Source organism: Aedes albopictus, chromosome 1 (assembly GCF_035046485.1).
Source record: "Aedes albopictus strain Foshan chromosome 1, AalbF5, whole genome shotgun sequence".
Lineage (NCBI taxonomy): Eukaryota > Metazoa > Arthropoda > Insecta > Diptera > Culicidae > Aedes > Aedes albopictus.
The window spans coordinates 273,385,787-273,402,080 of record NC_085136.1 but is presented as its reverse complement, the minus strand read 5'-3'; the positions used below and the strand labels follow the sequence as shown (position 1 = coordinate 273,402,080).

At 42.2% G+C, this 16,294-nt stretch overlaps 1 protein-coding gene across 2 annotated transcripts in view; it reads left to right on the top strand.

Moving 5' to 3' along the window:
* The first annotated feature begins 666 nt into the window (after nt 1-666).
* Nucleotides 667-16,294, top strand: part of LOC109400937 (cadherin-87A) — a 1,070,191-nt gene continuing 1,054,563 nt past the window's right edge. For both annotated transcript variants that reach the window (XM_062846776.1, XM_062846777.1), the window contains exon 1: nt 667-1,020. The gene's annotated coding sequence lies outside the window, so the exon portion shown is untranslated. The remainder of the gene's footprint in view (nt 1,021-16,294) is intronic.

Here is a 16,294-nt window from a genome sequence, read left to right as displayed (position 1 = left end):
GAACGACAAGCTAAATTCATATTATTCAGCAGAGTACCAGAAAGGGGTCGTCGGCTTAGTGGAAGACCGCGCACACGTTGGCTATTTGCAGGACAAACACTCAAAATGTTCAGGGCGACCGGAAGCGATTAGGCCAGGACCGAGACCAGTGGAGGTGGATACTTTATTAGGCGTAGACTCACCGCTACGAGTTGTAGCAAATCATATTATCAAGAAGCAAGTATTAGTAAGAATTCCGACTACAAATGCAGTATATAGAAACTTAAACCTTTGGGCAATTCTGTGCCAGTCTGCTGCGATCACACTCCGCTCAACGCTGTCTTCGTTGAGGAGGAACTGCGGGTCATTCATGCTGGCACGTTGCGGGTTGCGCTGGTGAAGCTGAGCGAAAGACCAACACGACGAGCGAGAAGCCAATCCGCACGATCACCTCATCGCCATCCGTCGTCAGTTTCGTGTTGGCTTGTGATCACGTCGGTTGGGTGATCGCGTGTGCGTCTGTGTCTCGTCGGTTTGCGTCGTTTCACCGCGTGTGTTTTATGTTTTTATGCTTTCTTCGGAGAAGGTATTTACAAGCATTGCACTGCCGTGTGCAGCATAGTTGTCCCATGTTCTATGGGAATCCCTATTAACATGGGACAACTATGATGCACACGGCAGTGCATTGCTTGAGGTTGCGACTTTCTTTGAGGGGAGAAGCGCTTCGATGCAATTGGATATTGTTTTCCTGTGCAGTTTTTAAAATCTCATTGTGTATTGGGGGGATGACAGTGAGAAAATAAAAAAGTTTCGAGTTTGACAAAGATTGAGTGAAAGAAGCGACTGTGGTGAAGATCGAGAACCGGTCCAGAAGTGGTTCAGTCCGGGAAGAATCGGCCGGTCAGAGTGTGAGGTGGAAGAGCTTAATTTGGTGTAAATTTACCGTTATTCGTCGTCGTCGCCGTAGCATGCGAGTTCGCCGTCATCTCCCGACCGCGCCGCAACGAGCTATTCTCATGGTTGTTGGTGGTGTTTGAAGTGGTGAGATTTTTTTTCCTCTATGTTTCATTTTGTCGTTTGGGGGGTTGAATAATGGTGCCTTCAAACGTAGGCGAGTGCCGACCGCCCAACCGCCTGACGAGTGCTGATGATGTTGGGGGGAGCACTGCTGGAATTCTAGTCAACTAGCGCGGTGGCAATGAGTGAATAATCCATGTGAGAAAGTTGTGCAAAATTCCTTTGCGCCATGTTTGTATGTGCTGTGCAATGCATGAAGAGTTGCATTATTCGGTGGATGGTTTGGAGGGTGGTTAGTTCCCGAAATAAAAAAGAGCTGTAACTTCGAATGAGATGGTGATTTTTTCCTGCTCACATGAGTGGGTAATTAGCAGTTTTTGTGCCGGTTCACTTTCCTGTCTATGGCGGGATGCTGGATGATTCGCCGTTCCGTTCGGATACTGGAATGCTGGTGTAAATGAAGCGAAAAGTAGGAGATATGCAAAAGAGGAATAAGCGAAGTCGGAGATGAAGCAACAGGAAAAAAAAATGATCCGGTGAAAGAATGTCGTTCTGTTAGTTTTGAAGTAGGTTTATGTTGCGCGAGCGAGCAAGAGTTGTCCTCCTATGCTCTTGGGTGGAGTCTGGAGTGTGTGCGATGATGTGGATACCTGTTACGTGTCACAGATATATAGGAGAAAAAAAAAATCGCTGGAATCGATACCCGCTCGCGGAGCTGGATCATGCTGTTGGATGGATTGTGCCCCGTTGGCACTATGCTAGAGTGTTCCAGCGCTGCTGGGGTGAAGTGAATGTTCTGGTTGTTTTATTTTTTTTTTTATAGTTCAAGCACGACAAAAAGTTCATGGCAATGATGTTTGGAGCTCGGCTGGCGGCGGCGGTACACTGTCTGCCTACTCAGTAAATAAACAACGGAGTGAGTTCGGTGAAGAATTAAGTGCAATGGAGTAAACGATGAAGGCGATGGTAAATAACATAGAGCACGATGTGTCTTGAATGAGGTAGAAGGAGAACGGCCACGCCACGCCGTACCTGATCGTGAGGATTTTGATGAGAGTTTTGAAGTAATTGGCTGATTTCCCAAAACTACAATCACTTACAATCACTAATTTCAGGGTGGCCACCCAGTCGGGAATTTCGGGAAAACCGGGAAAAGCTCGGGAATTCGAAACCACCGGGAAAAAGTCGGGAAAACCTCGGGAATTGTTGCTATCCATCGGGAATTTCCAAAATTCTAAAATTTGTACAGCCTCCAGAAGCATAAGTACGAGAATCTGTGGGAAATTCAGTCAACAACTATTGAACTATATAACATAGTGGATGAACTGGAGTAAAAACCATTCTTGGAAATTAATATCTTGTCGTCGAGTCATGATAATTTAAGTTAATCGTAGTGATGTTACCTAGCATCACAATTTCAACAATTTCAAAGATATTCTAAAGAACATTCTGGTGTAAATTCTGATTGGGACACATTCAAATATTTATAGATTCATATGTCACTTATGTATTTCAGGATGTACATGTTTCTGAAAACATCAAGCGTCCAATAAAAGTTTTATAAAACATAACAAAAATTATAACTTCTATCTAAAAAAAATATCCTTGTACAATCTCTACGAGAATATTTGATATAGCCTTTGTCCTTCGAGCGGAAAGTCTTTGAGAAATACGGATAGGATGCTGATGAAATTTTGAATGAACGAACGAATTGCCCCAAGAATAAATTAAAATTAAAAATTATGAAATTGGCTTCTTTAGCGTTGTTGAGATAATTCCATATTCTGAATCTGCATGCCAAACAGAGCCGAAATCCAAATTTTCATGAATTTTGGTGCCCGGGAACCTGTTTAAAAATCAATTTGAAATTTGTATGGGAGAGATTTGTCGAATCACCCCTCGTCGCATTTTGTACTGGGTGGAGCTGTCAAACAGTTACCCAGCTGTCAAAAGGTGATTTTGAAAAATCTCTTTGAAATTGATTTTAGGTACCAAAATAACGTTCTAAAAATCTGCAAAAAATCAAAGTGGCTCAGAAAAAGGTGCTCTTTCGTATAAAATCAAAAAATCGATACATTTTTCTTAATTTAAAAACCCAATTGTGGATGAGTAGGGTAATTTTCCAATTGTTGCACGGCTAAAAATTCGCCAATTGTTGCACACCTCATAAGAATAACATGGAGTGTGCAACAATAGGCGAGTTTTTAGCCGTGCAACAATTGGAAAATTACCCTAATTCTGGTGAGAACATTTTTACAATTTAAAAAAGTTAGTGAACAACAATTGAAAGAATATTTGAAGGGATTTTTAGTACAGTGGGGACCCGATTTTGTCAGCCCCCGATTTTGTCTACCCCCGATTTTGTCTACCCCCGATTTTGTCAGCTATTTGACCCGATTTTGTCAGCCTTTTTTGAAGTAAAAAAATAAATTTGTATTTCATACAGAATTTCAATTTTATAATCATTATTAATGCAGCTTATGTCTTTAGGCGCCATAGGAAAATTACGCAATGAACAAAACTCGTGTAACTTTTGAAAACGGCCAAACTTGTTTTGCAAACTACCACATTGAGGCAATTTTAGCACCAAACCCTCGCCAATGTTTTGAACCCATATTGTTTTAATTTGCTAATAGATTCCAGCTCTCTCTCTTCTTGGCGTAACGTTCCAACTGGGACACAGCCTGCTCCTCAGCTTATTTTACGAGAACTCTTAATAATTTTAACTGGGATCCCCACAGCCAATGTTTATTTTACATTTGTACATATATAGTATGGTAGTCATGAAGATATTTTATACACAAGGTGGTTAAGGAAATGTCGATTATGAAATGGATTCTGAGCTAACCGGGAATCAAACTCCTCACCCTCTACATGGTTTTGCACGTGCAATCAGCGCTTACCACATCGGATATATGGGCTTAAAGACTATTCTTCTGAATTTCCTCAGGAACAGAACAAACAATAAACACTGCCTGTTGTTGTGATTACAAGTCAATCCATTTACTTCTTTCCGGCATCTCTGGGATTCCTCTAGGTTTACTTGTTTAAATTGATCCAAATAGACTAACATTTGAAAAGGGCGCAACAGCCATTTCGAATTTTTGCTTCTCCCTTCCTTCTGAGCACATGGCCCATTTTTTCATGTAATCTCTGACCAGTAACAGATAGAGCAGACTTCCCTCTATCTGATAACGGGATAAATTTGCACGAATAAATTGAAATACGCCTAGACGGGGTGGGAGAAAGTGAGAATACAATGATTGTTCCGCCTTTTTACATGTTTGTCTAGATTTATTATGAGATTTGTATTGTAGATTTCCTGCTTGGATTGCTTCAAAAATTGATGTCAGAATTGTATTCATTAGAAACCCTTAAGAAATTCGAGATGGGATTCCCCAAAAAATTCTCGCTATGATTCCTTCAAGAACTTTTGCGTGGTTTCTTGTAAGAATTTTTGCTGGTATTTCTCCAAGAATTTGGCACGGTAAAGGCTGGGTATGCTGCGCAATTCAGATCCCATTGTGATCCACTAGCCTCTGCCCAGACCCTCCTATCCCTACCTCCACGCGGTACCGGCCGGAAACTATGAGCAACCTTAGGGAAGATCGGGTAACCAACCCCGGTGGGAACTTTGGTCGTAGGCTGACAGGGAAGGGGGGGTTTGCTTCGGCAAACCTGAGCGTCTGTTCTCCAGGAGGAGCGGCTCACAACAGCGTCTGATCCCCATGTTAGGGGCGGCTGATCTACGTCCGAGTGCCAGGGAAGGACTCTAAGCTCAACTGTGCACTATGGTCCTCCGGAAAGTAGGGGGTTGGTGTCAGGCCCTACGAGCCAGCCGTAAAAAAACATTGTAACGGAAAATCAGCAACAGAATAATACGAACCGAGACCAACGGCAACGACCCCAGCGAACAAAAAGGACTTGCGATTGGAAACTCGGTACGTGGAACTGCCGATCTCTCAACTTCATTGGGAGCACCCGCATACTCGCCGATCTACTGAAGGACCGCGGGTTCGGCATCGTAGCGCTGCAGGAGGTGTGTTGGACAGGATCCATGGTGCGAACGTTTAGAGGTAATCATACCATCTACCAGAGCTGCGGCAACACACGCGAGCTGGGAACAGCTTTCATCGTGATGGGTGATATGCAGAGGCGCGTGATCGGTTGGTGGCCGATCGACGAAAGAATGTGCAGGTTGAGGATCAAGGGCCGATTCTTCAACTTCAGCATAATAAACGTGCACAGCCCACACTCCGGAAGTACTGATGATGCCAAGGACGCATTTTACGCGCAGCTCGAACGCGAGTACGATCGCTGCCCAAGCCACGACGTCAAGATCATCATAGGAGATTTGAACGCTCAGGTAGGCCAGGAGGAGGAATTCAGACCGACGATTGGTAAGTTCAGCGCCCACCAGCAGACGAACGAAAACGGCCTACGACTCATTGATTTCGCCGCCTCCAAAAATATGGCCATACGTAGCACCTTTTTCCAACACAGCCTCCCTTATCGTTACACCTGGAGATCACCACAGCAGACGGAATCTCAAATCGACCACGTTCTGATTGACGGACGGCACTTCTCCGACATTATCGACGTCAGGACCTATCGTGGCGCCAACATCGACTCCGACCACTATCTGGTGATGGTCAAACTGTGCCCAAAACTCTCCGTCATCAACAATGTACGGTACTGGCGACCGCCACGGTACAACCTAGAGCGACTGAAGCAACCGGATGTCGCCTCAGCATACGCGCAGAATCTCGAAGCCGCGTTGCCAGACGAGGGCGAGCTCGATGAGGCCCCTCTAGAGGACTGCTGGAGTACAGTGAAAGCAGCCATCAACGACGCAGCCGAGAGCACCATCGGGTACGTGGAACGGAATCGACGGAACGAATGGTTCGACGAAGAGTGCAGAACGGTTTTGGAGGAGAAGAACGCAGCGAGGGCGGTAATGCTGCAGCAAGGGACTCGACAGAACGTGGAACATTACAAACAGAAGCGGAAACAGCAGACCCGCCTCTTTCGGGAGAAAAAGCGCCGCCTGGAAGAAGCGGAGTGTGAAGAAATGGAACTGCTGTGCCGTTCCCATGAAACACGGAAGTTCTATCAGAAGCTCAACGCATCCCGCAACGGCTTCGTGCCGCGAGCCGAAATATGCAGGGATAAAGACGGAGGCCTCTTGACGGACGGACGTGAGGTGATCGAAAGGTGGAAGCAGCACTTCGATCAGCACCTGAACGGCGTGGAGAACGTAGGCACGGGAGCCCACGGCAACGGAAGGAACGACGACGCCAGTACAGCGGAGGACGGAAATGAACCAACTCCCACGCTGAGGGAAGTTAAGGATGCCATTCACCAGCTCAAAACCAACAAAGCAGCTGGTAAGGATGGTATCGCAGCTGAACTCATCAAGATGGGCCCAGAAAAGTTGGCCACCTGTCTGCATCGGCTGATAGTAAGGATCTGGGAAACCGAACAGCTACCGGAGGAGTGGAAGGAAGGGGTAATCTGCCCCATTCACAAGAAAGGCGACCATTTGGAATGTGAGAACTTCAGGGCGATCACTATTTTGAATGCTGCCTACAAAGTGCTATCCCAGATCATCTTCCGTCGTCTGTCACCTAAAACAAATGAGTTCGTGGGAAGTTATCAAGCCGGCTTCATCGACGGCCGGTCGACAACGGACCAGATCTTTACCGTACGGCAAATCCTCCAGAAATGCCGTGAATACCAGGTCCCAACGCACCACCTGTTCATCGACTTCAAAGCGGCATACGATAGTATCGACCGCGCAGAGCTATGGAGAATCATGGACGAAAACGGCTTTCCTGGGAAGCTGACTAGACTGATAAAAGCAACGATGGACGGTGTGCAAAACTGCGTAAGGGTTTCGGGTGAACTATCCAGTTCATTCGTATCTCGCCGGGGGCTGCGACAAGGTGACGGACTCTCATGTCTACTCTTCAACATCGCGCTGGAAGGTGTGATGCGACGAGCCGGGCTCAACAGCCGGGGAACGATTTCCACAAAATCCGGTCAATTTGTGTGCTTTCATTTATTTATTTATTTATTTATTTATTTATTATTAATACATCAACAGACTTATTGTCCCAATGATGATTAGTACTTAAAAATAACAACAAAGCTCGGTCAAGTAACAGTAAAAAATAATACGTACAACAGAACAAAACAACTACAATACAATTCATTAAACTATTCTAGAGGTGAGTTCTTCAATAAAATTACGGCGGATGGTTTGCCTGGGAAGATGGAAGTCAAAACCTGACGCTACTCTGTTAAAACAACGTTGCAGGCCAATCATTGCACTGTTTTGTCCAAAAAGAGTTCGTCGGAGCGGCAATCGTAACATGGCATTAGCCCGTAGTCTTCTGCTGCGAGCATTAATGTCGATCAGTGCAAGAATGGCAGGACAATCTATTCTCCCTTGCAGCAAATTCGCGATTATCATCGCTCTATTAACATCTCTGCGTGTTTGTAGCGTTTCGAGGTGTATCAATCGACATCTACTAAGATAGCTCGGCAATCGGTGAGGGTCACGCCAGGGAAGCCTGCGAAGTGCAAAACGGATGAAGCGACGCTGAACCGATTCAATCCTTTCTATGCCGTTCTGATAGTATGGAAGCCAGACAGCGGAACAATATTCTAGAGTCGAACGAACAAGCGAGCAATAGAGTGACTTAAGGCAGTAGACGTCGGTAAAGTCCTTGGCAATACGGAAGATGAATCCTAGAGTCCTAGAAGCCTTCGCAATAACATACGACAAATGGTGTTTGAAAGTCAGCTGAACGTCCAGAATTACACCTAAGTCTTTCACATGATCAGCTCGTTGAAGTTCTGTTCCGTGTAACTGATAGTTAAACAGGATTGGCTGTTTTTTCCGAGAGAACGAAATAACGGTGCATTTTTCGGGGTTAACTACCATACGATTCAAACTGCACCAGTTCGCGAAGGCATTCAAATCAGCTTGAAGCATCGTAGCATCATAGATAGAACGGATGCGCAGGAACATTTTCAAATCGTCTGCGAAGCTTAATCGTGGGCCTTTGATAACGTAGTTGACATCGTTGAAATACAACAGGAAAATTAGGGGACCCAGATGACTCCCTTGAGGTATTCCAGAAGTAGCCTTGAAAGTTTCCGAGAAATGCCCATCAACTCCAACCGTCAGAAAGCGTTCTGTGAGGTAGGAGTAGAGCCAGCGTAGTGTCTGGCCGCCGATCCCGAGTCTCTCAAGTTTAGCGATCGTCACAGCATGGTTAATCTTGTCAAATGCAGCGCTCAAATCCGTGTAGACCACATCAGTTTGGGCTTGTTCAGCCATGCTGTCCGTAATGTGAGATGTAAGGTTCAAGAGATTGGTGGTAGTGGATTTACCCGAGATGTAACCATGTTGATTTTCACTGATGTACGGCTTGCAATGAGACATCAGTGGTTCCATAACAATAAGCTCGAATAGTTTCGAGATGGCACAGAGAAATGATATTCCTCGGTAATTACTGACATCCTTTCGATCGCCTTTTTTGTGAACGGGAAACACGATAGCTTTCTTCCAGACTGACGGAAAAATTCCGCTAGTTAGGGACAAAGAAAACACCAACCGGATAGGGTCGACTAATTCGTCAATATGCGTTTTTAGGAAAGATGATGGAATACCGTCGGGCCCGGGATTGATCGATGATTTCAATTGCCTGGCTGCTCTCACAATCGTTGTATCATCAACACCAATCGTGGTTAGTATGTACATCACCGTTCAGTGGAACATTACTAGCGGCAAGCATTATATGCTCTTCGGATAGAACCTCCTCACTGAACACGCTAGCAAATTTACTGGCGAAAAGACGACACACATCGTTTCTATCAGAGGCCACTCGACCTTCAAGCGTCATTGTGGAAGGCAACCCAGACTCCTTTCGTTGTTGATTCACATATCGCCAGAACGCTTTGGGTTTCGATTTCAGTTTTCGTTGGATGTGTAGCTGATATCTTCTGAAACAGCGCCTGCTAGTGTTCTTATATTCGTTGTTCACCCTCAAGTAATGGTCACGTAGAAGGAGCGTTCGGCGTTTGGAATACAGTCTAAGGGCTGCACGTTTTGTAGTCTTCATTCTGCGGAGCTCTTGAGTTTGCCAAGGTGGGCCACAGGAGGAATGATTTATTTTTGGTACATATCTTTCAATTGCATGTCCCATGATATGCGAAAGTGTTAGAGCAGCATTTTCCACATCGTTCAAATCCAGAACGTCAAGCCAGTCTATTGAACCAAGAAATTCAGCTATGCCTTGGTGGTGAAATCGAACGAGACCGGAGAAATGCTTTCTTGGATGTGTGCGTCATTATAGTTGAGAACGAGTGCAAGTGGAGGATGATGTGTAACAGTCTTAACCAAGGGGGACGGGGCAGCTGTTAACAACGGAGCCACATCTTTCGAACTGACGAAACAAAGATCCAAACAACGTCCATTTTCATTCATCACGTTATTAACCTGCTGCAGCGTTGCAGTACTGTAACTGTCGATAAGACGGGTTGCACCAGCATGGAAGGTAGAACAGCTTGGGTCAGGATGAAGGAAACCGTCGCGGGACGACTTCCAACAAATACCGGAAAGATTAAAATCTCCGATCACAATAATCTCATCAGTAGCAGTCGCTACAACAACCATATGCATAATCGATAGGATATGTGCGCCAATTAAAGCGATATCGCGGGTGCGATCAGGAGGAACGTAAATCCCACACAAGTACACGTTGCGGTCTGATAGTTTGATTTGAACCCACACTTGCTCCACACTTGCCCAGGAGTCGCTTTCGATCGTTTTGGATTTTAGTTCCTTTTTTACCGCAACAAGAACACCGCCACCAATATTCTTAAGACTATTTCTAGGTCCACGGTCGCAACGGAACACCTCATACGAAGGCCCAAGCACTTGGCTGGACAGGGTACGGGAATCGAGCCAAGTTTCAGTCAAAACGATGATGTCATAGCAGTCGTCCGACATGGACATTATCGCTAGAACATTTGGAACGGTGGCAGAACTGTACACCCGCCTGAAACGCGAAGCAGCAAAGGTCGGACTGGTGGTGAATGCCTCAAAAACAAAGTACATGCTGGTAGGCGGAACCGAACACGACCGGATCCGTCTGGGTAGTAATGTTACGATAGACGGGGATACTTTCGAGGTGGTGGAGGAATTCGTCTACCTCGGATCCTTACTGACGGCTGACAACAACGTGAGCCGAGAAATTCGGAGGCGCATCATCAGCGGAAGTCGGGCCTACTACGGGCTACAGAAGAAACTGCGGTCGAAAAAGATTCACCCACGCACCAAATGCACCATGTACAAAACGCTGATAAGACCGGTGATCCTCTACGGGCACGAGACATGGACCATGCTCGAGGAGGACCTGCAAGCACTCGGAGTTTTCGAGCGACGCGTGCTAAGAACGATCTTCGGCGGTGTGCAGGAGAACGGTGTGTGGCGGAGAAGAATGAACCACGAGCTCGCTGCACTTTACGGCGAACCCAGCATCCAGAAGGTGGCCAAAGCCGGAAGGATACGTTGGGCAGGGCATGTTGCAAGAATGCCGGACAACAACCCTGCAAAGCTGGTGTTTGCAACGGATCCGGTTGGCACAAGAAGGCGTGGAGCGCAAAGAGCACGATGGGCGGACCAGGTGGAGCGTGACTTGGCGAGCATTGGGCGCGACCGAGGATGGAGAGCGGCAGCCACAAACCGAGTATTGTGGCGTACTATTGTTGATTATGTCTTGTCTTAATGATGTTGAACAAATAAATACATACTTCTCCAAGAATTCCGCCGGAAGTTTTTAAAGGAATTCTTCCGGGAATTTTTTAACGATTCATTAAGGTGTGTCTCTTTAAGATTTTTTCAGGCATTGCTCTTGTGATTTCTCCAGTAGCTTTTCTTATTTTTTTTTAAATAAGCTAAGATTCCTACAAAAGTTTTGCTGATATTCTTACAGCATTTTTTTTCAAAAATTGTCTACATGAACTCCTACAGCTATATATCTAGGGGTTTCTCCAAGGATTTGCTACGTGGATTTATCCAGGGAATTCCCTAGCGATTCTTTCAAGACATCCTGCTGACATTTCTCCATACATATCTGTTTGGATAGTCCATGAACTTCTGCTGGAGTTGCTCCAAGAAATTTTCTGGATATTTCTATAAGAACCTTTTCAGATATTTCCCTAAGAACTGTTCATGCATTCTTCCTATGATACCCCCAGGTGGACTAACTCCTTGTTGGGTTGGGGACATCTCTTTGCCATGGAAAAAACACCTACTGATAGCAGCTTCGTTGAGCAGCTTCAATGCTGTAACCACACATTTATTTATAATTACAATTTCAAATATTTACATATTATAACTTACATTTTAGTGCTCAAATTCACAGGCTTGCGAGGATTACACTTCCAACCAACTTTTCCTTCTATTTCAATTTCTCACCTCGTCTTGCTCTGTTCAGTGTTGCCAGTTTCACCACAAAACTAAAGTTACCACAACACTCCTGTTGAGATTCCTTCATAAATTCTCCTCTAGTTATGTATTCAGAGTATTCTGTAGATATTTCTGAAATAATTCCTATATGAATTACTGCGTCCATGAATAAATTTATGGAATGCACAAATTTCCCAAATGGAAGAGAACGTGCCCCTGGAGCCAACCTACTGATGAATAAATCTTGCGATTTTCCTAGGATTTTTTTCTAGAATTCCTTTTTGGGTTCCTTCAGGAATCCTTCTAGGAATTTCGAAAAATGTTCCTCTATTAATGCCTTTAGTTATTACTCATACAAGAATTCCTCTAGAGATTTCACTATGAATCCTCTGTTAAATTTCCCAATTGGGCATCATCTATGGATTTCCCGGAGGTCCCGCTTGAGATTTTTCCAGGGTTACCTCTTGGTATTTCTTTACGAAAATCCCTTCGGTATTGCTTCTGAAATTCCTTTAGAAAATCTTGTTTCAAATTCTTCTGGAATTCATGCTAATCTTTAACAATTAATTTTTGCTATGGTTTCTCCTTAAACTACTCCTGATATTTCCCCAGTACTTTTTTACAGGAATTTCTCCATGGATTTCTCAAGGAGATTTCTTGAAAGATTACATTAGGGATTCTTTCAATGACTTTTCAGAAAATGCTAAATAAATGCCTCTAGAGATTCCTACGGAGATTGCAGTAAGGATTCTTTTGAACTGTTGTGGCTTTCTCAGTCTAAGAGCATTGAAACGGCTAGTTTGGCATAGCCCGACGTTTCGGTCCCGTGTATTGGACCTTTTTCAAGGGATAATCAGTCAACCGTCTCTCGATATGCTGTTTTTTGAATGCAGTTTGAGAGTTGGAGCTTCTTGTAATGCCATTTAACATAAAACACATAAATTTTTCTTGATCTTTTTGGGACAACTTGCACTGCACACTACAGATAACAGCGAGCGACATACATCTGCTTATCCCTTGAAAAAGGTCCAATACACGGGACAGAAACGTTGGGCTATGCCAAACTAGCCGTTTCAATGCTCTTAGACTGAGAAAGCCACAACAGTTCAACATTTCCTCCCAGTCGTATACCTCCTCCAGTAAGGATTCTTTCAGAAAAATACTTAACTGATTTATCCGGAGCCCCCTTAAAGGTTTTTGCAAAAACTACTTACGAGATCCTTCCGGGAATGTCTTGAGGGTTACGTTCCGTATATCCTTGGATAGTTTCTCTAAAAATTTCCCCGAACATTTCTTCAAAGATTTCTCCAGAGATTCTTCAGAGATTAGGCTCTGGAAATTAAAGTGGAAAGGCAGCGGACACGTAGCCAATTCGGACAGTTTGAGTGCCTAAATAACTTGTCAATCAGATGTTGGTTCATTTTCATTCGTTGACAGCTAAAGCTAGATGTTATGATTTAAGAGGAAACAAACCATCATCGTTAAGCAAAAACTCAAAAGCAGTTTTCTCGCTGAAATCTCAACCAATGTTAATAAAAATTTATCACTCCACTCTGGCCACCATCTGGATAACAGTGAAATAATTTTAAATTACGGTTTTATGACTTAGAGCAAGAAAACTGCTTTTGAATCATTGATGATTGCTGATGACTGAATGATGGTTATTTGAGCCTTAAACTGCGCTAACCAGTGTAAACTGTCTTCTGTAGACCACAATTGCTATAAGCTAGGAGAAGGCTGTGTTTCAGTAGGGATGTTATGACAAGAAGAAAAAGAAATAGATGATTTAATAGTTTTGCTGTAAAAAAGCACTGAATGTTAACTTTGCCAAATACCATTTTTTTTCTGTGCCCTTAACATCCTTTTGATTTTTTTCACCACAAAAGGTTCGTTCAAATATTACGTAACGCAAAATTTTGGCAATTTTAGACCCTATCCGCTATCCCTCTACCGCGTAACTATTTTTGAAAGAGAAATTTTAAAATTTTGTGTGAAGCGTAACACAGCGCTGGGCTCCCCCCCCTCATTGGCGTTACGTAATATTTGAACGAACCCAAAGCAGATCCTCCACACCTATATCCATCTCTGACGTGCTCAGAACAATTTTTCATGAATAAAAAAATGATTTAAAAAAATGTCCCGATTTTGTCAGGTACCCGATTTTGTCAGCCCAAAATGCTACCAGGGGCTGACAAAATCGGGTCCTTACTGTACCTGCTGGAATTTCTCAAAGCACGCCTATTGTAGCTCATAAAAGTATTTCTAATATTTTGTTTGAAAGATTTCTGTTATTTTTCAAGAAGTTCTTGGATGTACTCTTTTATTGAACTTGTGAATAAAAATGTTCGGAGAAAGCCGGAGTAAGGTATCGGGAAAATCCCTTTTTGGCGAAGCTTTAGCAGAAGTCCCTGGTTCAGCAAATTCTCGAGAATTTTTAGTATTCATAGTTTCTAGTTAAACTACCAATTGAAATTCTCGCGGGAGTTCCAGTGAGTATTCAAAAGCTTCTGGAGTAATATAGTTGTATGATGTATGGAAATAAATAATTCCCAAATAATGAATCTGCCTCTACATTTTGGGGGAAATACTTTCACAAAAACTAATCTTTCAGGATTTCCTGGAGAAATTCTTGACATATCTGAAAATGTGATCAGAAATTAAATCTCTGAGAGCTTCACCAATCGCTGATGAAATAACTGAATGCTAGACGAGTATCAGACAAAATCTAAGATTTCTTTGATCTCTCAAATTTCTCCTAGAATTTACGATTACAGCCTAAGTAACTTGCCTGACTTTCTGCAGTAACCATTTACGGTACCATAAAGTTCGCCACTGGTTTTCTATTAAAATATCTTGAAAATGACCATCAAAAATACTACACTGAAGATTTCCCAATAAATCGTTTCCTAAACAAACTTACCAAGAATTTTTCAGAAGAGTTTTGGAATATTACTAAGAAATCCACTAATAAGAAGTTCGTAAATCCTATATCATACTGAGAATTTCGACCCCTTAGGATTATCTTTTTTTATTTTTATTTACTTAAACAACTGCATAATTTGTACTACATAGTTGGTCATCTATGAATTTGAGGAATGTTTAATGAAGATGTCGTAATTTCAATGCCCATCATTGGATACGAGACAAACAATAAATACAGGGGATAGACAAAATGATCGGGACAGGCAAAATTTTCACTTTCCAAAAAATGTTCAACTAGCTGTAACTTTTCGAAAAGTGCATCAAATATTCTCAAATTTTTACTGTAAGTTCTTCATCTAGTTGTGTATCAGTGAACAAAATTTGGAAAAGATCGGACAATTCTTTACGAAGTTATAAAGATTTTTGAAAAAGATAGAATTATTCTATAGCCAACTTTGAGCTGTTATATCTCCGGATTCAATAAACCGATTGCAATGAAATTTTGACCATTCATGACTTATATAATGAACTCTGGAAAACATTTAACTTAACTTGAAATTTTTAACAAGCGAAAAAGTTATAGCAATTTCATTTTTTCCACGATTTTTTAGTAAATTGGTCTATTTTTAATATGCATCCCATTACTTTTTCAATTTATTGGCGGCTATGTTGTTACTTACCTTCAAAACGCATTTATGTATAAGTCAATTAGAGGAAAACTAAATGAACTATAATTTGCATCTTGAATTTTGAAACGATGTTGATGTTTTGGATAATTTGGTGTTTTTTTAGAAAAATAATCTAATCGTTATAACTTTCTTCCGTGTAAAGAATATTAAGTTAAGTCAATGATTTTTCATAGCTCATTATAAAAGTCATAAATGGACAAAATTTTATTGCATTCGGTTCATTGAATCCGGAGATATAACAGCTCAAAGTTGGCTATCGGATAATTTTACCTTTTTCAAAAATCTTTATAACTTCGTGAAGAATTGTCCGATCTTTTCCAAATTCTGTCCACTGATACACAACTGGTTGAGGCACTTACAGTAAAAATTTGAAAATATTTGATGCACTTTTCGAAAAGTTACAGCTAATTGAACATTTTTTTGAAAAGTAAAAATTTTGCCTGTCCCGATCATTTTGTCTATCCCCTGTAACATATTTTCAAGTTCATATGAATAGTATGTTAAATCCAAGGATTTGAAAATATTCAATATTAATTCTCTTAAATTTTTCTTAGTAAGTTACGTTTAATTTTCACTGTAAATCATTCTATTTTAGTATCGGGAAAAATTTCAAAAACCTATCGGGAAAACCGGGAAAAACTCGGGAATTTTATTTTCCGCTCTGAGTGGCCACCCTGTAATTTACAATGACTTTATTGATTTTTTCTCTTTATTTTGGAAAATATCTGAACAATTGCCGTTATCTGAACAATACCCCGTTTAAAGTTATAACAAACTAACTAAGACATATACTATCAAACAAATTACAGAATAGTTACAGTTAGACAAAACACAAGACCAAAAACAACCGAATTATATTCCCCTGAAGAATATCCTAATCCCGTGTCGAAACGTTGGGCAAGTAATAAATATCGTTTACTAACTCAAGACTGCGTGGTCGTTTGCAATGCTAGTTGAAACGATACAGTCCATCCTCCACTGATCATTTTCAACAAAGTTACATAGACGTTTTAAAATCATGATATGTTTAAAAAGGTTTTCATTCAGCGGTATGGTTTTAAAATCGTGAGAGATTCCTTTTCTTTGTTTGTTACCTCTTGGATCAACCAAAAATAGTCTGTTGACGTTCCAATAGGTGGCGCAGTAGTTCGCGTCTACTTTCCAAAGTTCCTTCTGTGATGTTCCTGGATTTTTTTCTAGTATT